The 23,892-nt window shown below is 39.3% G+C and overlaps 1 protein-coding gene across 1 annotated transcript in view; it reads right to left on the reverse strand.

The window, feature by feature from the left end:
• Nucleotides 1-23,892, reverse strand: part of GPC6 (glypican 6) — a 790,528-nt gene that overhangs the window by 116,494 nt on the left and 650,142 nt on the right. The gene's annotated exons all lie outside the window — the stretch shown is intronic.

The following is a 23,892-nucleotide window of genomic DNA, read 5'->3' on the forward strand; positions in this document are numbered from 1 at the left end:
TCTGTGCCCTGCAGATACTTCTAAAATAAACTTTGGACGCTGCTTTTCAAAGTATATGTACATATATATTTTCAAAGTATATGTATATATATACATATACCATATGTACTGGCAAAGAATTACTTATATTTTTTTTCTCTTTTTATTGGTACCTTCATAGCACAACACCTTGCTGTCATAAGAATACACCCAACTCCTCTCACCCATGAAAACAGTGGCTTGTTGTTAGAATGGATACTGTCCAGGAATTTAATGCAGTTGAATGCTTGTTGCAACTTTATCACCTCTTTTCAGGACAGACATTTTTTAAGTAGCATGGCAAAATGAGAAAAGGAATATATTTGGGTTTTTTAGCTTTCTCCAGAATTTCTTTATGGCACAAAGGTGTTGCCATTTGGATGCTGCAAAGTACAAATAACATATTTGCTCCCTTTTATGCTGAATAAACAGAAATGTCAGGTATATTCTTAGCAACTGAGCTATTTCTCGTAAAGCATCAGCAAACATAAGCATTTTTTTCTTATTTATAATTAGCAGCTTTGCCTTTCCAGCCAATCCTTTTCTACATCTTAACATCCCAGAAGTTCTCTTCTGTTCCCTTTGAGGTCTGTTGCCTGACACATATAAGATAATGTTTTTATTTTGGTGCCATATCCCCATGGAAACAGGAATTACACTGCCATTTACTGAGTGTTTTTGAGAACAGTTGCCCAACCACCACCTCTTAAAAATCAGTTAGCTAGTTATGCCACACCAAGCAGGACTTGCCAGTGGGTACTATGAAAAGTATGTATGTTCCCTGTTCTAAGATGAAAGACATTACAAAGCACTTAAATACACTGCTGAGAATGAATAATAAGACCACTGAAGACTGAATGGTTATTTTCCTATACATGCAAAAATGACATAACTGAGTGATTGTGTAAAGCAGCTCTGCTGAGTAGAGAAAGCTGTTCAATAATAAATTCAAGAATTATTTTCAGAACTTCTATTGTTAAATGAGTGGCAGCATTTGGCCAGATTATTTTTGGTTTGACAGCTGTGATAAGGAATCCACTTTGTTCCAGTCCTTGTAGTAAGTTTCTTCCACTTAGCCCAACCAAAGAAGATGCACAGAAAATGACCGGGTATAATTCATACCACAACGTATGAGAACAGAGGCTTATTTAATTTCTAAACCCATCCTGCTTCATGTATTATTCCTGCAATTTAATGCAATGAGTTTCTTAATGTTTCACTTGGATTCACTTCAGTAAAATGTCCTTTACCCTCCCTCCCCCCAGTTTCCTGCTTAGAAATTGCAGATTAATGAAAATTTGCATGGGTGAAATGAATTCTACCCCATCAACTCTCAATTATTTGTGGGTGGTTTACAAATTGTGGGTTAGTTGAACTGCAGATACAGGGACATTGAGCTGGCTCCTTGCAGAGCCAGGTCTGGTCTGGCAGGGCTTGTGTGCTAATATACAGTACTGTGGGAAGGTGACTCTATAGTTTCCAGGGTCAAGCTGGCCCAGGAGTGGTTCAGACACTTTACAGAGCCTAAACTAATACCACTTGGTCTCCCAGCACCATGCAGAGTCAACCAAATGGCTCTGCATGGAGCTAGTCCAAGTCTGGCATGGCGGCCTTGGAGCGGAGGTAAAGAGTTTGACTGGCACAGTGTGATAGCTCATAGAGCTTTCTTTCTCCATGTCTCTGCGCTGTTTTCCAGCAGCACTCCTGGTCCAAGGGATTATTGCTAAGAGGCAGAATGGAACTAATGTACAGAGCCAACAGGGGTCTGGTGCTGTGCCCAAGATGACACACGCTGCTAGAGCCGGAGTCTGGGACAGAGACAACTGAATGGCTCTGCTAAAGTGAGCTGGGGTCTACCTGCCTTGTTGGCCCTGCCAGCCATGCTGGTCATTGACTGTCTTTGTCTCATGCCTGTTCAATTCTTTTGGAAATCTCAGGTATCCCCGTCCTCCTTACCTGTGGCCAGCTGATGCTCGATTCCTTTCTGAAACAAGGTTGGGCTTTGGGGATACTTAACAACTAATGTTTGGGAAATAAATCCTTTTTCTCAGTGAAAAAAATAATTCCCGGTTAAAGTATATATATTTGCTCAATGGAAGTAGTCTTCTGTTATAAGAATAACAGCAGCATTTATTTTTTCTTAAAACTGCTTTTAATCATGTTACAAATTTCCATTCCAGCTGATATAGAATAAAATAGAATAGAGTAGAATAGAATAGAGTAGAATAGAATAGTTCAGTTGGAAGGGACCTACAGTGATCGTCTAGTCCAACTGCCTGACCACTTCAGGGCTGACCAAAAGTTAAAGCATATTATTAAGGTCCAAATGCTTCTTAAACACTGACAGGCATGTCACACAGGAATGTTTTAGTCCTTCTGACTTCAACTGTGGAAATTTCCTAAAGAAACAACATTTTGAAAAAGAAATTGTTGTGGAGAGACAGTACACTTTGATTTTCCTCCTAAATGAATTAGAGTGGGTGCTTGCCTGCAGGCACTGCTCAGAGCTATGCCTGTTCCTCTGGAGCTGGGCACTGCAGCAGTCATCCCACGGGAGATGCTCACCTAAAGGATTAAGGAGGCTGGTACCTCCAGCTAGCACTCCTGACTGTGTAGCAGGTGCCTGCCTGGAAGCACCTAGGGGTTTGATTTTCCCCAAACTCCTGGACTCCTGACATGGGAGACAGGAGGTACTAAGAATGCCAGATCCTTGCTAAGGGTCCAGCTGTCAGGACACTGAAACAGCATCTATATGTAACTGGGCAGTGGGACCAGCCAGCCCAGTATGGGCTTCATCAAGACTTTCCTTTGTGGTTGCATGTGAATTGGGAATAGTTTCTGGAGCTTATCAGCCAAATTGTGCCAGGGAATTGAATGGGAGAGTGCTTGTTAGCACAGACCAAAGGATCCAGACTTACTGCTATAGACAGTGATGTTCCTTGCCTGGGAATATTTGCCTAGCACAGGGGTAGACTGAGAAGGGTTACCTAAAATATCTGGCTTCCAAGGGAGCTAGTCATTACTGGTCTGGAGTCTCTACAAAGGGAGCCTCCTGATCCCCAGCTCCATAGCTGGCAGTCTGCATTCCTCCATGCCAAATATGCTATACAGAAAGGCTGCTCAAGAGACATTAAAACATTTCTAAATTATACTGTTCTTTTTTGACAATGAGCTGAAAATTGTTTTGAAGGGGAGCATATGACAAGAGGTCCTTACTTCATACTGTTTCTAGAGATGAAAGGGTCATACCAGAGCAGACCCAGAGAAAACAGGATATAACCTGGTGCTCTCTGACTACCAGTGAGCATTACTGCCCACTTAGGAGTACAGGAACCAAAGACAAACTAAATTATTTACTGCACATACTTGAAAAGAACCTTAAAGATTACATCTTATTGCACGAAACCCTTTTATCAAACTCCATATCAACAGCCATGTGTATGTTAACTCTGAACTTGATGCAGCATTTAATTGGGCCAGGGATTTGGCTTAGTTCCTGAGTGGACTTCTTGAGCTTTTTTGTTGGAAAACTTGTTCTCATGCCTCATTTTTCTAATATTGTCTGTTTTCTGATAGATTCTTCTGGGTACTGAAATGTTGAGAATCAATCATAGAATTCTTTAGGTTGGAAAAGACCTTCAAGATCATCCAGTCCAACCATTAACCTACACTACCAAATCCACACTAAACCAATCAAGGGTAGACGAGACTAAACCATGTCCCGAAGTGCCATGTCTACCCGTTCTTTGAACACTTCCAGGAATGGTGACTCCACCACCTCTCTGGGCAGCCTGTTCCAATTCTTGACTACCCTTTCCGTGAAGAAATTTTTCCTAATTTCCAATCTAAACCTCCCCTGGCACAGCTTGAGCCCATTTCCTCTCGTCCTGTCGCTAACTACTTGGGAGAAGAGACCAACCCCCACCTCACTACAGCCTCCTTTCAGGGAGTTGTAGAGAGCGATAAGGTCTCCCCTCAGCCTCCTCTTCTCCAGGCTAAACAACCCCAGTTCCCTCAGCCGCTCCTCATAAGGCCTGTGCTCCAGACCCTTCACCAGCCTTGTTGCCCTTCTCTGGACACACTCCAGCACCTCAATGTTTTTCTTGTATTGAGGGGCCCAAAACTGGACACAGTATTCCAGGTGCAGCCTCACCAGTGCTGAGTACAGGGGGACAATCACCTCCCTGCTCCTGCTGGCCACACTATTCCTGATACAAGGCAGGATGCTGTTGGCCTTCTTGGCCACCTGGGCACACTGCTGGCTCATGTTCAGCTGGCTGTCTACCAACACCCCCAGGTCCTTTTCAGTCAGGCAGCTTTCCAGCCACTCTTCCCCAAGCCTGTAGCGTTGCATGGGGTTGTTGTGACCCAAGTGTAGGACCCAGCACTTGGCCTTGTTAAACCTCATGCAGTTGGCCTTGGCCCATCGGTCCAGTCTGTCCAGGTCCCTCTGCAGGGCCATGCTACCCTCCAGCAGATCCACACTCCCACCCAGTTTTGTGTCATCTTCAAACTTACTGAGGGCGCACTCAATCCCCTCATCCAGATCATCGATAAAGATATTAAACAAGGCTGGCCCCAAAACAGAGCCCTGGGGAACACCACTCGTGACCGGCTGCCAACTGGACTTAACTCCATTCACCAATACTCTCTGGGCTTGGCCACCCAACCAGTTTTTTACCCAGTGAAGACTACGCCTGTCCAAGCCATGAGCTGACAGCTTCCCAAGGAGAATATTATGGGAGACTGTGTCAAAGGCTTTGCCAAAGTCCAGGTAAATGACATCCACAGCCTTTCCATCATCTACCAGGCGGGTCACCAGGTCATAGAAGGAGATCAGGTTGGTCAAGCAGGACCTGCCTTTCATGAACCCATGCTGGCTGGGCCTGATCCCCTGGTTGACCTGCACTTGCCTGTTGAGTTCACTCAAGATGATCCTCTCCATAATCTTTCCTGGCACTGAGGTCAGGCTGACAGGCCTGTAGTTCCCCGGGTCCTCCTTTCAGCCCTTCTTGTAGATGGGCATCACGTTGGCAAGCCTCCAGTCATCAGGGACCTCCCCTGTTAACCAGGATTGCTGATAGATGATGGAAAGCAGCTTGGTGAGCTCTGCCAGCTCCCTCAGTACTCTCGGGTGGATCCCATCTGGCTCCATAGACTTGTGAGTGTCCAGGTGGTGTAGCAGGTCATTAACTGCTTCCTCCTGGACTATGAGGGCTCCATTCTGGTCCCCGTCCCTATCTTCTAGCTCAGGGGCCTGAGTACCCTGGGGATGACTAGTCTGGCTGTTAAACACAGAAGCAAAGAAGGCGTTAAGTACCTCAGCTTTTTCCTTGTCCTTGGTGACAACGTTCCCCCCACATCCAGCAAAGGATGGAGATCCTCCTTGGCTCTCCTTTTATTGTTGATGTACTTATAAAAGCATTTTTTATTATCTTTTACAACATTGGCCAGATTAACTTCTTGCTGGGCTTTTGCTTTTCTAATTTCCTCCCTGCATGACCTAACAAGATCCCTGTACTCCTCCTGAGTTGCCCGCCCCTTCTTCCAAAGGCGCTAGACTCTCCTTTTTTCCCTGAGTCTCCGCAAAAGCTCCCTATTCAGCCAGGCTGGTCGTTTTCCCCGCCGGTTGGTCTTACGGCACATGGGGACAGCCCGCTCCTGTGCCCTTAAGACTTCCTTCTTGAAGAGGGCCCAGCCTTCCTGGACCCCTTTGCCTTTCAGGACTGCCTCCCAAGGGACTTTCCCAACCAGGGTCCTGATCAGGCCAAAGTCTGCCCTCCAGAAGACCATGGTAACAGTTTTGCTGCCCCTCCTCTTTACATTGCCCAGAATTGAGAACTCTATCATATCGTGGTCGCTAAGCCCAAGACGGCCTCCGACCACGACATCTCCCACGAGTCCTTCTCTGTTTGTAAACAGCAGGTCAAGCGAGGCACCTCCCCTGGTAGACTCACTTACCAGCTGCATCAGAAAGTTATCCTCCACACACTCTAGGAATTTCCAAGACTGTTGCCTCTCTGCTGTGTTGTATTTCCAGTGGATGTCCGGCAAGTTGAAGTCCCCCACGAGAACAAGGGCTAGGGATTGCAAGACTTCTGCCAGCCGCCTGTAGAACGCTTCATCTATCTCTACATCCTGGTTGGGTGGTCTATAGCAGACTCCCAACAGGACATCCGCCTTGCTGGCCTTCCCCCTCATCCTTGCCCATAAGCACTCGACCTTGTCATCACCACGGCCAAGCTCTATACAGTCAAAACACTCCCTAACATACAGAGCCATCCCACTGCCTCTCCTTCCCTGCCTATCCATTAACAAAGAGAGAGCATTAACAAACACCAGTTTATTTAAAACTAGGTTTCCAAAGGTACAATCAGTGAATAATGGGTCCTACATAAGTTGCTGAGAAAGCTAAATGACACGCTTGAAGGAAAAGTTTACATGAAACAAAGCTTACCCTGAATTTAAATGTTTTTTTACTGTAATAGAAGCTGGAGTAGCTATCACATGCATATCCAGGGGAACATGAATTTTGGGGAATCTTATCCTATAATGATGAATTTTAGGTATTTCTTTATGCAACACTGATCTCCCTACAGATTTCTTGATAGATCCGAGACCTAAAATCTGCTACATGACATTATTTCTCTTTGTACCACGTATATGTGACCTTAGCAAATATGTCTGTTTAAGAAGATATTGTATTTTTATTTTTTTTTTTTTGAGAAAAGTTTCTATTGCATTCATTTATGATATGTATAGCAGGCTTTTTCCTTTGTTGTGGGTATATCTTAATTTTTCTTTGGATTAAAACTTATACCCCTTGAAACTGATGCATCTTAGTGCAAAGAAAAGACTTCTAGAAGCATTATCCACTCCTGATGGTTTCAGGTTTCTGAAATTATCTGTTTTAGAGCAAAGGAGATTCAGGGAAAACCCAAAATTAAGAAATGCCTTTGTGACTGATTTTTTCAGCCGCCTTCTTCCAGCTGTCAACAAAGGAAAGAGTGATCCCCTCTTAACATGTAATCCTCATGCTGATTGTGAAGAAGTAGCAAAATCAAAGGGAACATCTGCTCAAGGTAGTCTCAATGAGGAGAAGGGTGGATTGATTCTTTTGTCTGAAGCTTCAGCCAGTCTTTGTGCTCTGTAAAGGGGGGCACTAACATCTCTGGAAGACTGCCAGGGTGCAAATTCCGGTATCTCATTCTTTCCAGCACAGATTTTCCAAAGCTGTGAAGATATGTAACACCTCAGAGCAGAGAGAAGTATTAATCTGGGGAAAGCTACTAGGAGAATCTAATTCAGAGAGATTTTATATAGCTTTTTTTACAAATATTTCTTGTGAGTGCTTATCAGGCAGAAGAGAATCCCAGGGCAAAGACTGTTGTATTCAGTTTCAATCAGAGTGATGGTCTTATTGTCCTGTTTTTGAACATGGTAGGAATAAATTTCTCTTGGCATTACAATGCCTCTTTCTGAGGAAGCAGAAGTAAGCTTTATCTGAGGTATATTAATGAAGTCCTTCAACAGAAGCCAGACTTCACAGGAAATTCCCACCTCACTGTAATTCAACTCTCAAAAACAAGGCAATGAAGAGCTGTACAGCCTTTTTTAACTTTGCAAAGTATTTTTTAACATTTTGCTTTCTAAAAAGATAGAAAACATGAAAAGTATGGACCTCCCTCCTCCATCTGTGGCGTTAGTTCCGTTTGGCTGTCAGGTTTTGCTCACAAAACAGCCCTAACGATTTCTCTTCCTCCAAATGTCCTCTTAAAAACAGTGTGATATCCCATTAGAACAGCTTATAAATGATATGCTTCACCACCTCCCTTTGAAAAGATGGAGAGGAGTCACTGAGGAGTGAGGACACTGTCAGAGCTTAATGAGTAGTTTAGAAGTGTCTCTCTCTGCAGCGAGGAGTAGGTATTTCCATCTTCCACAGACTCTAAATTGCTTCAGCCTATTGCAACTACTGTAAATAGATTGAGTGCACAGAATGAAGTTGTGTAGAACCACTGGAGACAAATTGCACACTTTAGAAGATAAAAGAAGCTGTTTTCCATCCCTGCTTTGAGCTGGGAATCAATGAGGAGATGTGAATGGGTGGACTATCTCAAGGAGCATCTTGCTCCATGCTATTTATGCATCCAGCTGCCTGGAAGTGGACTTTGCTCATGCACTGGCTGGGAAGGAAGTTCCTTTGCTGTTTTGCCATTAGATATCTGACCTGCAGTCCTTGCAGATATACCTAAACACATTTTAAATTATTGGCAGATGGCAGCAGCAAGGAGCCCAGTGCATGCTAACTGACGGAATATTTTACTTTTCTTGATGGGTGGCTTTTCTCACACCATTCTGAGCCATGCTACCTCAGCTAAACAGCTACCAGTGTCTAAAATAACAGATGTAAAGTAGTTTAGTTAACTCCAAATTAACTGCAGACATGTGCTTCAGGTTTACTGTTTGTTTATTATTCTTGAAGAGAAAAGGGAGTAAAAGCGATTTTTCAACGTTAATATATTTCTTTTTAAAAAACTTCTCCAAACAACAAAGGACTGGAAGAGATGTGGGTCACTGAGATTTGGTATTTCAAGACTCTTATGATATAGTACTTTTCATAAAATTATCAGCAATTAATTTTGTCCTCACTACTTGAATGAAAAGCAATTCCAGAATCTCAATGCTCTAATTTTGCAAAGCCTTTCTTTAACTCCCAGAAAGAAAAATATACTCTTGTGCCATCATCCTTTAACTTAACTTAAATTTCTCTTTTCTTTCCTTATGCTTGTTTCTTGCATAATGTACTGGGTCTGGCTGGGATGGAGTTAATTTTCTTTGCAGCAGCTCTTATGGTGCTGTGTTTTGGATTTGAGACTAAACCAGTCTCAAATCAGTGTTTTAGATATTGTTGAAGAGTGCCTGCACAGCATCAAGGCGTTCTCCTTTTCACACACTGCCCCTGCAGCAAGTAGGCTGGGGTGGGCAAGAGGCTGGTAGGGGGTGCAGCAGGGACAGCTGACCTCAACTGTCCAAAGGGATATCCCATACTGTATGACATCGTGCTCAGCAATAAAAGCTCAAGGAAAGGAGGAGGAAGGGATTGACATTCATGGTTATGGAGTTTGTCTTCACAAGTAGCCGTTACACATGCTGAGGCTCTGCTTTCCTGGAAATGGCTAACCATCTACCTGCTGATGGGAAGTAGTGAATGAATACCTTATTTTGCTTTGCTTCAGACAGAGCTTCGATTCACCTATTAAACTTTTTTTATCCCCACCCACAGGTTTTCAGCTTTTGCTCTTCCAATTTTCTCCCCCATCCTGTTGGGAGAGAGTGAGCAAGCAACTGGGTGGGTACTTAGCTGCTGGCCAGGGTCAACCCACCACTGATAGAGACAACAATAATGTTTTCTTACTCTCTTCCATTCTTTGTTTTTGTAGCTCTTCTTAGAGCTGGAGCTTACTCACAACCATTCCCTACCATTACTCCCCTAGTCCATTTTGGACTCTTTTTCTGACTCCAACCTGCTTTTATTGGTTTGATTATTTTTTTTCCCCCTAATGAAAATATTGTGCATCCTAGAATGTAGTTTTCTTTTTCATTGTGCTAATGGATCACACTTAGGTACACTAAGTTTCTGATTGCTTCATCATGTGACTGTGAATAATACTCACTAACCATTTCTTCTCTGACTAGCACAGCTCAAAGAAAAGGAAAATTTGGATTGCCTACATCATCAGAGGTGTGTTCACACTACTGAAAAAGTCAAATCATAATTTACTATTATTACATAATGAGATGGCATACATTGTTCAAGGAAAACATTTGCACTTTCTCATATTTGTTTTAAAGACTTGTACAGTAAGTTGAGGATTCATATCTACAGAACATCAGTGGTACTCCGGGGAGAGTAAAGTATGAACTCTTAAACTGTGTGCTTCAGATTTTCAACTATGTCAAATTTTGTGAAAAATGTTAGGGTTAGAGTGGATAATATAAATCTTACAATAAAGGGAAAAGTGTCATGTGGCTGTTACGGATAACAAGATGAAAGACAGTTGCTCAGTCAGCAGGTCTGAACACTTGCCCTGCCCAGAAGAAATTGGCTTGGGTACATCATCTCACAAAAATTTACAGTTGAGATTCTTTTGACAAAACACAGATTTATTTTGTCATCCTTTCCCCCCTTAGTCTATAGAAGGAAACAGGCACTGCTAAGGCAGAGTTCATCTCACCCTAATGTTAGGTTCTCTAAATGTTAGGTGATGTGAATACTTGTATTGGATTCTTTTGTCATCTGGAAAGGGTTTCTTAAATACCCTCCATTTCTACCTTAATTTTTTCTGAGTTTTGTTAGATAATTTTATAAGCTTAATTCAGTTTCTTTTCAGGTCTGAAAAGAAATCTGATTTTTTTGACATATTAACATGAAATGGCAAAAAAGTGCAAAGACCAAGAGGATCAGGTTCAAAATGGAAGCATAAACTTAATTCCCTCTCCTTCTTCCTCCAGCTAAGGAGATTTCTGAACGCTTGCTTCCTGGCACATGAAGTTTTCTTGCCCTATATTTTAGATTTTTAATTATTTTTTATCAAGGATGAACAGAATTTCTGTCAAGCCAAGATATTTTCTGACTCGGTTAAAAAAAAAAAAAAAAGGGTTGTAAACTTGGGAAAATTACAGAAAAACAGTTTATGGGCTGTAGCAAGTAAGAACTACTGGTGTAAAATTATTTTCAATTACTCATTTTCAGCCTGCTATCTCACTGGATCCATTCTACCTACTATATTGTAGTGCATTTATCAACTTAATTCAGACAGTTAGTCATTCGATTTTCTCATTTCATTATTAAGTATAGAGAACAATTGTTTTTGTAATTATGGTAATAAACTATATTTGAACCTGATTTACCCTCCCACAACTTCAGGCACCTCAGTTAAGTGTGTCAGTTGTGATCCTTTTTAGCCTTCCTGGTACAGAAGCTCCCTTTATATTTGGTGGAAGAAGAAATGGGGCTCTCAGGAAAATTAAGATCTTAAGTGGCCTCACTGCAAAACGAATCAGGCAGGCTGGGTTTTGGCCATGCTTGTTACCACACAGAGAGGTAAATTGTTCTCTGTTTTGAACTCCAGTACAGTTTTGGCAAATCTGGCACTGTTTTCCTTTAACACACTTGCTAGAAATGTAGTTTAAATATTTCTAAAGTTTTTCTCAATCTGCTAACCTGAAACCTTGGAAGACTTTGAGCTTTCGTAACTTCTGCTATTAGTCAGTTACATACACAGCAGGTACACAGTGTACCTCTGTGGATTTGTGGTATTTGTAATTTTCTATTGCTATTTTTCTAAGGAGGTGCTGGATCCAAAACCAGGACAGAAATCAATGATAAACAAGAGGTCAATCTCCTAGTAATGTGTGCACTACCTATAAAAGCACCCAGAAATTGGCTGTTTAAATGGCTGAATTTACAAGAGGCAGTTAGAAATAATTTTAGGATTTTCATATAGTCCCTTGCAGTATGCTAATGAAGTATCATAAAAAGTAAGTATCAGAGTTGCAGTCCTCTTGCACAACAGTTTCTGCTCGGAGTCCAAAATATCTTTGACAGTTTTTGTTATGTCGTTCAGCATCTTACATTTAATAGCCCACTTCCTGCAATTATTTTGGTCTTTATCTTCTTCTGATTATTTCCACATCCAAGAATATTTTATTTTCTGCCTTGCGAAATATATATCTTTTTTTCATGGAAAATGTGTTCTTGCTATTTCTTAAATGTACTATTAGCTTTATCTTTGACCTTTTGTTTTTCAGCTGTATTCATTTTACATAGTCCCTTGGATATAGCTAGAGTGTATGTTTTCAGTTTTGTGCTTCTTTGTTCATCAACATTTGCCTTCTTTATTTCTGGTGTATTTTTAGCTAGATTACATGCATAACCCTTGGGCATACATTAATTTATCTTTGAATGTTTTCCATTTCCCTCTGTGTCCTTTATCTCTATTGATTTATCCTACTTGATTTCATCCTGTGCTTTTACATTCTTCTAAAGCTCACTCTTTGAAATTTAACATCCTTTTTTCCCTTTTGTGGTTTTACCTGTGTCCTAATTACTACCCTAATTAGGTTATGAACACAATTGCAAAGAGCCCTACTCACATCTACAATCCCGTTATATTTACCACACACAGACCTAGCCAAAGATTGATTTTTTTTCCTCTAAATTATTCTTTTTTCCCTACTGGATGTATAATATAATGCTGTGCCTTAACCACAGAACTTACAAATCTCTTGATATATTTCTCTTATGTAATGAGCCTAAATTTACTAATTCAGAACTTTAACAATTTGCTTTAGATTACTCATCTCTTCTCATGCAATTTTGTGTTTACAACTCCTATATGATGCTATATGTTTTTTCAACCAGAGGCTATCAAATTGTTTATGTTTCCCTTTTTTTCTTTTGCCCTAGTCTTATTTCAAAACATGATAAATGACCTCTACTGTCACCTTTTCAAATATAAACTATGTTTACACTTTTCTTAAGAAAAAGCTTACAACCCTATCTTCCTTTTCAAATTTCTGTTTTTTTTTTTTTTTAAAAAAAATTGTCTTAAATTCTTATTCAAAATTTTCTCTTTGTTCCAAATGACATCTGCATGAATTTTTCTCCCCCCTCCTCCTTTAACTTTCTAATTCATCTCAGGTTTTTGTATCAATCCTTTGTAGACTTTCACAGCATTCATCTGACCAATCTTGAGTTAATTGTATCACATGCCTTTTTTATTGTGTGTGCCTGACAGTCTTTGCCATGGTGACAATGTCATAGTAATTGCAATGCACAGGACAAAATTAAAGTTGTTCAGGAATGTACTAGGCTATTGTACAGCTTTAGAGTAATGAATATTAAAGTTGCAGTCACTTGCATACTAGGAGTAGGTAGAACCAAATACTTGATGCTTCTATGAGAACTTACACATGGCTACAGAAAAAAAAAAAAACAACCCACATTGTTTATTCTTCATATTTGTTTCTGCCGCCTCATTTAAGCAACTTTCCCTGGCTTACAGTAGTAGATGGTTTCCACAAGCATACTCTCTTTCTTGCTCTTCAACTCCTTCCTACTGTTATTTCTGGCTAATGGAAGGAGCTGAACAGCAAGGAGAGTATGCTCCAACTGAGTTGTCATTTCACCTATAAGATCTCTGAGGACCAGAAAGCACTTGAAGAGACTCAAGATTTTATGATTTCATATCGCCATAGTATTTATGACTGTGTGTTCAGAAAATTTTTCTGTTTCTTAAAAAAATATCTTATTGCATTTTTCTTCAAATTGCTTTCTAGCCATCAAGACCCACAGATCCTGAGATAAGAGTTCAGATTGCCTTCATTCTATGGACACCAGCTTTAAGCTTACAGGTAATGGTGTAGTAACTTCAAAACTGTTCACCTGAAAGTTCATTGCAAACTTTAGTTTTTGACAACATTGTACTGAAGTTCAGAAAATACTGGGAATGGTTTGAAATGTTGTAGCCTCTTCATTTCAAAACCCAATCCAATCCTGCAGTGTAAAATATTAATATTTTTTCTTTTCAGTGACAGCCTTGTTGCCTTTATTTCTCATCAGTAACTGCTGCAATAGCACTCTGTGTGTGTGTGTGTGACTATGGCTACTTGTGCAGTGACCTCCTACAGGAAGGTGGGTAGTGTTGGGAGGTGGAGAGTGAAGAAAGCAATATGACACGTGTGACTTCCTCCTTGAAATCCTGCTCCCAAAATTGGGATATTTCATCTGCCCACACCACAGCATGTATCAGATCCCCCCATTCATGTTCCCAGAGCCTCAGTGCAGCTGTTTCCACACCATGTTCTAAAACATTTAAATCCCTTATGATTGCTTGTGAGTTAGACTAAAAAACACCCACCTTGCATACATTTTTTGCACGACTTCATGATCCACATAATGTTTCTTCTGATATTCACTTGTGGTTGTTTCTAGAAGGCTTTAATTCTTTACCCCTTCAGGTTTGTCTCCCCAAGGAGCTCCTCTTCCACCACCAAATTGACAGGTGGTTGAACATTTCTGTGTGTGGCTTGGCATCTATTAAGCTCTTCTTTCCTCAGCATCTTCCTTCTTTTTCTCTTACTCTGTCCTCTCTTACGAGCTCTAAACCCAGGTGCTCTTTATCTTATTTTTCCTGTCCTCATCTTTTCCAGATACCCTTACCATGAAATATTTGTTCTAATCACCAGGCAATGTGGTAACTCAGTTCATAAGCTCAAAAAACTATACCACTGTCAGATACTTCAGTTAGTGTTGTAGATACTGTATGTATCTGTATTTCTCCTTAACTGTCTTCCCTCAGAAATCAGGACATCCTGCCCTAGTTGCAAACTTTATGTTTTACTAAGTCTTAAGACATACAGTCTTTCACATTTTACAACCCACCAGGTTGAAGTAAAAGAGGAGGAACACAATATGAAGCAATCAAGGGCCTGTGAAGAGGGCCCTCGTCATACCCAGTCAGACCCCTGGTGTAATCCAATTAAATTGAACAGTTCACAGGAAAACCCAGAGGATTAAACACATTTACCCAAGCAAAACCACTTCCTACCACTTGAGGGGTATAGCTCTGCAAACGTGCATCTCATTAAGTCATGTTAGACTTCCTAAAATGGCAATTAAGGCTAAAAGGTTAGAGAAAGATAATAAAACATGATTGGTATTCAGCAAACTCCATCTCCCCACACCTCCCTTTTCCCCCCAGCCAGAGCCAGCTGTTTTCTAATTAACCCAAAGGTAGCAAGGTGTCCACAAGAGGATATCTGCTGATTAGCCAAAGAACTCTAATTTGCTCAGTGCTATTAGGACTGTGCCTCCAAATCTCCCTGTTTTACAAAAGTCTTCAGACATCATCAAATTTATGTCTATGCACTATGCAACTACAGTAGCCGCATACAAGCAAAACCACACAAATTCAGCTAAAGCGATCAGCGTGTTCATAGTTGTGCAACTGAGACCAAGGCTGCAGTGAAATTATCAATATTCTCATTTCCACCTTTTCCTCAGTTTGTATCCTCTCTTCTCACCTCCAAACAGTCTTTTTAATTCCAACACCGGGGTGTCAGTCAGACTCTGTCCTTAGGGAGCAGCGTGCCGCTGTAGCCCCAGGGTGTCTGGGCACAACTAGGAGCCCCTCAGCAGGCTGCCATCGCCTGCCCGCTCCCCATCCTGACCAGGATGTGTTATCGGGAAATCACTTATAGATAAACATTTTCAAAGACGTAAGCACTTGTCTGTCTTTCCATCAATTTTGGTAGGGTGGGGTTTAGACCTGGATTCATTTAGGGGAATAGTCAAAGGAGGCCACAGAAGTTATCAGTGCAGAGAAACAGGTACTCCAGAAGAGCGTTTAGACAAGCCAAGGTCTGGACTGCCCACTGGAAGTACCTGAGGTATGCCTTGAGTGGTTGGGGTCTCCACTTAAGGGTCTAAATTGAGACGGAACAAATCACTTCCAGAATATAGGCATTCAAGCTGATGTCTTGTAAATAATATGCCTTTAAAGACTTAGGTAGAGTAAATTACAATAATCCTTTATATGAAAGGGACAGAAACTGATTTGCCTGGCCTTGGTATGTTGACATATTGGTAAGTTTATCAATAAGATTAATTCTGCCTCGCTTAATACTCTCTTTATTTCTGTATGTTTCAGGTCCTAAAAGGTAACTTGTTTATGCTTTAGTAGAAGAGAACACTATCTGCAAAAATTTCTTCTTATTATTACTAGAATATCTAATATGTTAAGACTTCTGTCAAGCTGACACAGACAATTTGTCTACAGTTTAAGCAGCTGACTTGAAAGACCTTTTCTGCACACTGTCTGTATTCCTATCTTCTAAGACACCTTCTGAAAACCTACCCCACTTTCTCACACCATTCAGCTACAAAATCACAGGCAATCATTTTACAAATAGTAATAGACCTACTTTTCCATTATAAGCTGATTTTTTTGTGAGCATTCCATTGTAACATCCCCTGAAATTTCATATGCTACTTCTCAAACAACATTTTTTTCTTCCTCAGAAGTGCTATGACAAATCCTGACCTGACGTTTTTTCAAAATGTGTAATATCAAAGTTAGTGCGTGTAAGTCATCTGGGGATGACAGTGATAGAGAAATCATTTTATGAAATGATGAAACTTAGTCCTGCTATGAAACTTCCATTCACTTGACAGTGTTTAACTGGTTGGATAGTACAGTATCTTCTATCATTTCAGTACACCCACAGGCAGCTCTAAAGTTGAGAGGTTTGTGTTGCTGTACACCAGATGTTCTAAGTTGAGATTTTGTAACACTAAAATTAAACACCAAAACAGCAGAGTAATCACTATACTGGCTTAAGTGTAAAATTAACTAGGATGTAAGAGAGAAAGTAGGGTTTGGTTTTTTTTTTTTTTCATTCTTAATGATATTCATTATCTACTATGCCAGGATAATTTGTTATTTTCTATTTACACACAAGTCAGAACTGAAAACACATAGTTTGTTGTATTTTCAGTGTGAAAATCAAGCTCATATTACTGCTAATGATAGCTACAAATTAAACATAAATGGGAGTACATATCCCTATGGGTGGTGGTTTTTTTTTTTTTTTTTTTTTTAATTCTTCATGCAGTATCTTAATCTTCAGAATTAAAATGCAGGTGCTTCAAGACAAAAGTTCAGTTATGGTCTCTGTCCAAGAAGGCAAAAGCCAGCACATCATAAATTAGATTACAAAGTTGGAGATAATTTATTTGAAGAGCTGCAACTTTTTAAATATAAAAGACTTGATACCAAACGTGAGTACAGGTATTTCTTGCAAAACTGTGCTTTGTTGGTAATGAATAGGTTTTGTTGTGCTATTAACAGTCCATATAATCCAACTTCCTCCTGTGCAAAAAAATTATCCGGTGCAGACATAATTTCATTTCTCTACTATAAAGCTTTATTTTAAGATTTTTCAGACCAGTGACTCTTTTAAAAAGAATAATTGCTTGTGTACATTTAGTTAAGGACCACAACCTATCTGAAAAGTTGTAAAATTTTGCTTTTCTCACTTCTAAGCAGAAAACATTTGTAGTCTTCACAATTGACATTTAATAATCATAGTTCTATAATGTGTTTTGCCTAATTTTATAGATACTTTAAATGAAAATTTTATTAAGAAATTAAAAACATTTAAACTAGGAATGTAAAATAAATAAGGCTATAAAAGAGCATAATAAAGGAAGAGGGAAGGAAGTAGAGAAGCAGTTCAGTAATTGACACTTCTATTTAAATTTAAGCAGTTTTTAAGCAAATTGAAACATATAAAGAAAGATAGTTTGAGAAATATTTCAGGCAAAATAACAGTGTGGGTGCTACAGACCTAGTAAGTAAAAAGCTAAAAGATGGAATGTAATTGTTCAGTCAGTGCAAATTTATGGAGATCAAAGTTAAAGACTTTCTTTATGAGTCATAAGATCTGTGGAGATGGTAAAAGTGTTGAATTAAACTTACGGAAGGCATTTGACTTGATGTTACATGGCACTAATTATCAAATTAAAATTATTTTAAAGCTCTGCAAGGGCTATTTTAAAGTGATTAAAGATGGCTAACTGATAGGTCTCAAAATGTCATTGTAAATTGAAATCATTCTTGTCCATCATCAAATCCTTCCAGTGAACTCCCTCAGGGATTGGTTCTTGGCACTCGGATACATCATGTGTTTATCCAAGATCTGTAAGAAGCGGTAAAATTATTACTGGTATTGTGTGAGGAAAACCCAGGGACAGGGTGAGCAATAAAAAGGGAAGAGATTAACTCCCAGCTGCAGCAATGTGGGACTTGTCACATGCTTGTGTCACAGTAACAAGCTGCAGGGCAGGATGTGCTCTGGCCCTTCCCGCAGCCTTAGCCCCCCAGGGCCAAGGGACCTGCTCTGTCACCCAGAGAGCCTTTCCTTTCACTGAGAGCCAAGGAGCAGAAAGAGAAAATGATTTTTCCTCCTGACCTGCACAGCTAGGGTGTAAATCTGCAGCTACAAACAGGAAAAACGTACTAAAAGCCCTGGTTTAAATGAAACGTGTTTGTGTTTCACAGCTCTCCCTTAGAAAATCCTGTACCTAATCAGGACTGGAGATATCAGTGGCACTAGACCCAAAGCCAACAAAGTTGGCATCTGCAAGACATATCCACTCTCCAGCCCATGGGACAGGTTTATGAAAAGAATACTGAAGTGTGTAGAAGTCATTTGCCTCCACATTTGTTACTGGCATGTATGGTATTGACATACTTTGTCTATTTTTCTTGTTTGCAATTTAGTAAGAAGGATAAAATGGAAATGTCCCAGAAAGCCACGAGAAAATTTGAATTAGATCAAAAAACTCAGGACTCTCTTTGTTGAAAAGCAATTTGTTTTAGTTCAAAGATAGTACTTTGAGCTTTTATTTGGGTTCTGAATCACAACCAGCTCTGTACCCATCTGTGGTACGCCCTGCAGGGTCCCAGTCCTATGATAATCTTGTCAGACCATAACGCATCTCCAGCCACCTGCTTGTCTTCCTTGTTAGAAACATGAGGCTGTAAGCATCTTAAACTGTCCATTTTGCCTGTGAATTTGGCTTGTCACAAAAACATTGTTGTCACCATTTTGCAGAAGAGGAGCAGGCTCTGAGAGGTTTGATTCCTGGAAAGATGCTGGTGTACTGCTCTACATCTCTTTGGAAGCTGGCATATTTTGCCCCCAAAAGAAGAGTAATTAGAATGAACACCTTGTTAGTGCAGTGCTGGCCTGAAAAAGAAGGGAAAGGATGTATAGCTTTTCTCTATGGGAGCGGCCTACTCAGTTTTGAGCGTAGACAGTTTCTAAAGCGTGTAATGGACACATATAAGGGATTATGACTGAACAGTACCTCTGTGTTTATTGATTTTCTGATATTTGCAATTATGTAATTAATGCAGAAATAAGAACTATGACTCTAAATCAGCAAAGCTCAACTTATGTGAATATCAGCACTTAAGACTAATGTGTTAAGCATGTGATAGTTGTTCTCTCAGCAGTATGCATATCTTCTCAAAATTTAATCTTATGCCTAAAAATAAAACCCAAACATCTTTAAAGAGAAAGCATTGTGGAATGCCATTTTTTTTCAGATACTTATATTTGCCAGTTTTCCTTTATTCTCAACACAACCAATAATGTTCTACATCTCATAATACTTTTGCTATTATTTTAAACTAAGTCAATAAATTACAGAAAGTTAAAGACCAAAAGGAGGCCTGACGGAAATTGCAGTTGGAAGTATCTTTGGCTGTTCAAAGCCAAAGAGATATCAATTAATGTGTCTGTCATTCTTTTCTTTCTGAATTGTTACTGTCGCTCTTTCCTTTTCAGTGTTTAGGAACTTGTCAGGGAACATGCTCACCAATAAAAAACCATTTTGTCAGGGATACTGTAAGAAAGAGAGTTGTGACTGAAAACATCGCAGAGAACCACTATTAGAAACACAGCTGTTAGTATAAACACTTTGGTTCAATTTTACAATATAATAAAAGAAGTGTTAAACCATCCTTTGTTGTCTATGGGGGTAAAGAAAGGTTTTGACCTCTAGAAAGCCAAACTGCATGGCCTGGCCCTGCTGTGTGCCTCCACGGCAGGACGCACTGCAGGGATCAGATGCCCTGGAGCAGCGCTGCTTGCTCTCACACCACTGTGATTTTGGGCACTGACGCTGCTGCTGGGACGCCTGTCCCCTCAGAGCCAGGTTGGGGAGCACGCATGGTCAGCTAATGCGTGAGGTACATCTGCTTTGTAGAAAAGGCGTATGTTCAATTTCAGTCAAAAACAGACCACAAAACCAATGCTACTAGCAAACTGATATAATTTGCATGTGTCGGTCCAGAAGCATGGATGAAATCAGTATAATTGAGAGAAAGGTATTAACTAATTAATGTATGGGCCACATCTCTTCTCTTATTACCAGAGCCTCATGAAGGATCTCAGGTCAACTATGAAAACAGCTGGTTTCTTTTTCTTTCATCACTTAGAGATGGGTCTTTTTCTTTTTCAGCAGAAAACAGCTCTCAAGTGATGTTTCAAAAGTTCTCAGGACTAGCACAGCACTGCTGCAGTGAAAGCTTTACAATTGCTGAAAATGAGAGCATGGTCAGGTTAAAGCTGGCTGAGTATGCCAGAAAATTATACCTGCAGCTGTGTTATTTGCAAGAAGTTCATCATTTTACTCTCAGGATTAAAGGAAAAAAAACCCAACAAAAAAACAGCTAACACTTTTCGTTTAGGAAAGACGTACACGTGCTTTGCTAGAGTGGCAGATGTTAAGCATGAAATTCATCAAGTAAAATTCAGCAGTCACGTATATATAAAATCTGGTCTAAGCTTAATATTTACTTAGAAGCCTGCTTAACGTGTTTGACTTTGGTAGTTTACTTTTAATTTATTACTGTGTTACAGCAGCCTTCCAAACATTACTTACAATAGATTATAAAAAGCTTTCAAAAATATTTAAAATCTGCCCTTTGAATGCCAGACCCTTTTGGTCTAAGAAATTTAATGTTTTATGTCTTTGAGGAGCTTAGAATATGTACTGCATTAACATGAATTATGACTGAGGTCACCATGTACCTTATTCTTCCTTATAAAAAATAGTGGCACAATAGATTGCTATAAAGGCTCTGCAAAGCATATTAGATCCCTTTAAATTTGTTTTCTTTAATGGAAAATGAATTTGTAAAAATCTGGTCTACACAACAATATCAGAATTGACTTCTTCCAAAAGGCAAAATGAAAATCTATACTATATTAAGGTATTTTGTAATTTAGACACTTTGATCTTGTACGTGTTTGGTCAAGTGAAAAAGCTTGCTTCTGACTTATACGAGTAGAATCACTGAGTACTGCAGACAGTTTTAATATGAACAGAATTACTTATATAGTCAAATTTTCCCAGGATTAGGTCCATCTTTTGTGAAATGCAGACCAAGCAGAGATTGCTATATGAAGACATATTTCAGCTGCAAATTTAATTCTTTTTAGTTTTTTTTTTTAATTGCTGTTTTTCTTTATAGACAGGAAGTCCCAAAGTTCTAAGAAATACCATTAAGGATCAGTGCTTTAAAGCCTCTTTAGACGGTAAATGAACACAGGTTCTTTCTACTCTGAAATCAGAGATTTTTTGACATGCATTACCCAAGGGATTATTTTCTCTCTTTAGCAGCTGGATAAATTTTAAAGTTAGATTAATCTGTTATTAAGTGTGAATTCACATAGTTCAGGATCAGGATGAAGAAGACAGTAACAAAGTGCTGCTTTAATAGATGATCCATAGCAATCCTAGTATCAACAGGCAGGTGTCACATTTGCATGCATTTCTCATACCCTGCCTGGATCTCAAATGGATAGCTGCCAAGTAGAAGAAATTTGCTTTCTTTTTCATCTAAGACCTTCTTCTTGTTGGTACATAATATATGTTCATCAGGAAAGCATGAATATGTAAAACCCCTGAACAATATAAAATACGTATTTGTATAATCACTCATAGCCAGGTCATATTACTGCAATAAATTATACTGTTTAGTGTAATAGTGAGAATAAAATGATGATCATAATAAACAGAGAGGCTATCATTATTACTGTTCTTAATGTTTTGGCACCATGACCATATTATTCTCATTTCAGCCATATTTTTGTCAAGGCAGATGTTGTAAAAATCATAAACTTGATGATGCGTCTTGCATTTTAGAATGAACTCCAGAGAAAAACAGGACCCATGGGTTACTAAAAACAGCAGATGACCACTCTGCTTTCCCCTTTGAATGCCGGACCATTGCTAACAACCTGACTTGCAGGTCTCAAGTGCCTTAGTGTTAAAAGTGTTATTATAGTGACTGGAGTGGTACCTCCCAATGCCATGGAAGGATGGATGACACTCCATATTCATAGATGTCTGCATCAACCATGAAAGCTTATATTCTTCCTTCTTTTGGATCTTTGATTAGGGTACTTCAAATGTTTTTTTTCAGGCTGTGTTAAAGACAACTTTGTTTTTACTCTTACTTTTATTACTTACTTTTTACTCTTATTATTTATAAAAAACCCTACCAAACTGCTAACCAGAAAGAGTGGTAGCATGAAGGTTAATAGTTAAGAGATATGAGAAACATAGAAAAGCCTAGGTTCATCCCACACTGACATTATCTACCTGAAACTGGTCATTGAGTGAGAGCAAGACAGAGGCTTCCAAGAGCAGAGTCATGACTCTTAGATTCCCCAAAAGACTAATTCGTACAGCTATTCTTGCTAGGTTTGCTTTAGTGAGAACCAAAGGCAATTATGGTCTTGACTCAGGAGCCTCAAATTAGGTGAGACACATCTGGCCTTCATTGTGTTTGGCAAAAATACACACTGAGCCTCTAACACTTCAGCTATCTAATTTGGTGAAAACACTGTATATGGTAATTTTAAAGATTGATGAAATCATTGTAATTTTTAAGATACTGTGTTTCTGAAAGCATCATAATTTTAGACCCAGTGGTTCTAATCCAGCTATGGATTAGCATAAATTTAGTAAAATATAATCTTACAAGAATGTTCCAGTTTACAGATTGCCTAATTCCTTAACCACGGGGAGAGGCAAGTATCTCCAGAGATACTGGTCCAAAGTCTGGTCCAACCAAGCATATGGTGAAGAACTTGAATACAGCCAATTGTAAGAAACAAATGTCAAAGCTAGAAGTATGGATCAACCTCTGAAAAATTTCAGTGTACAGTACATATTTGACTATCTGCATAAATTATTCCTGATACTGTAGTTGTAGATATTGGTTCAATGTGAGACTGAAGCGCTGCTTTGCTAAGTGACTTATGAGCACATGGTGATAAAAAAGCTGTGTCATAAGAACCTGAAAATCTAAATAAAATCTATCTGTGCAGTATTTACAATGCAAGCATCCAAACTTCATACACTGAGAACATGCACACGTCCTACTAAACTAGTTTTAGATGGGAGGAGCTGTGAGTATGTATCTATGAAAAATCATTTCAAAAATTTGTTATGCAGATAATGGTGTGCCCAAAAGGTAATTTCAAGGTATTTACAAAGCACACAAAGCCTCATACCGTTCTACTTTCTACATGACTGGAATATAGATCTTATATTTATTGAGGCAGGGATTGTATCTTTATCCTCTCAATCTGCATATCAAACTGCATCAGTAGATGTTATATAGTCTGACTGCAAATGTGGTTGCTTCTACACCTTACAAGTAGGGAAAGCAAAAAAGGAGAAAATATAATAATCACTGAACATCCAACATTTATCCTAAGTCTTATCTTGTGAACTGATAGTGTCATGAGATAACTTCTGACTGCTGTTGGTGTCTATCCTCAGGCATAATTCCATTGCTAATTATTTTTCTTATTATCAATACTTGCAATTAATATCTTTGTAATTAGAACACCATGTTTTTATAAAATAATTTGCATTTAGTTAATTTTTCATTATTTTATTTATTATCTCCCCTTTCACTCCCTCCCATGAATCACAGTGAGATGGTCTCAGAATGTGTTTTCAGAAAAGATTAAGTGGTCCTTCACTTGAAACCATTTAAGAACCGCTGGCCTACAAACCATCCAGAACATCTTGGGTATGCCTCTATGTAAATAGAAAATTAGTGAAAACATACCAAACTCACTCTTCAATGGTGTGACCCCCTGTTGCTTTTCTTTTTGTCAGGATATGAAAAAAATTAGCTTTTACAAATGGAAAAGCAACTATTGCAGTTAGAATTAAGGATAACTGTAGATAAACAGGAACAAATTAAGATCTTG

The sequence above is a fragment of the Pelecanus crispus genome, chromosome 1, assembly GCF_030463565.1.
Source record: "Pelecanus crispus isolate bPelCri1 chromosome 1, bPelCri1.pri, whole genome shotgun sequence".
Classification (NCBI taxonomy): Eukaryota; Metazoa; Chordata; class Aves; order Pelecaniformes; family Pelecanidae; genus Pelecanus; species Pelecanus crispus.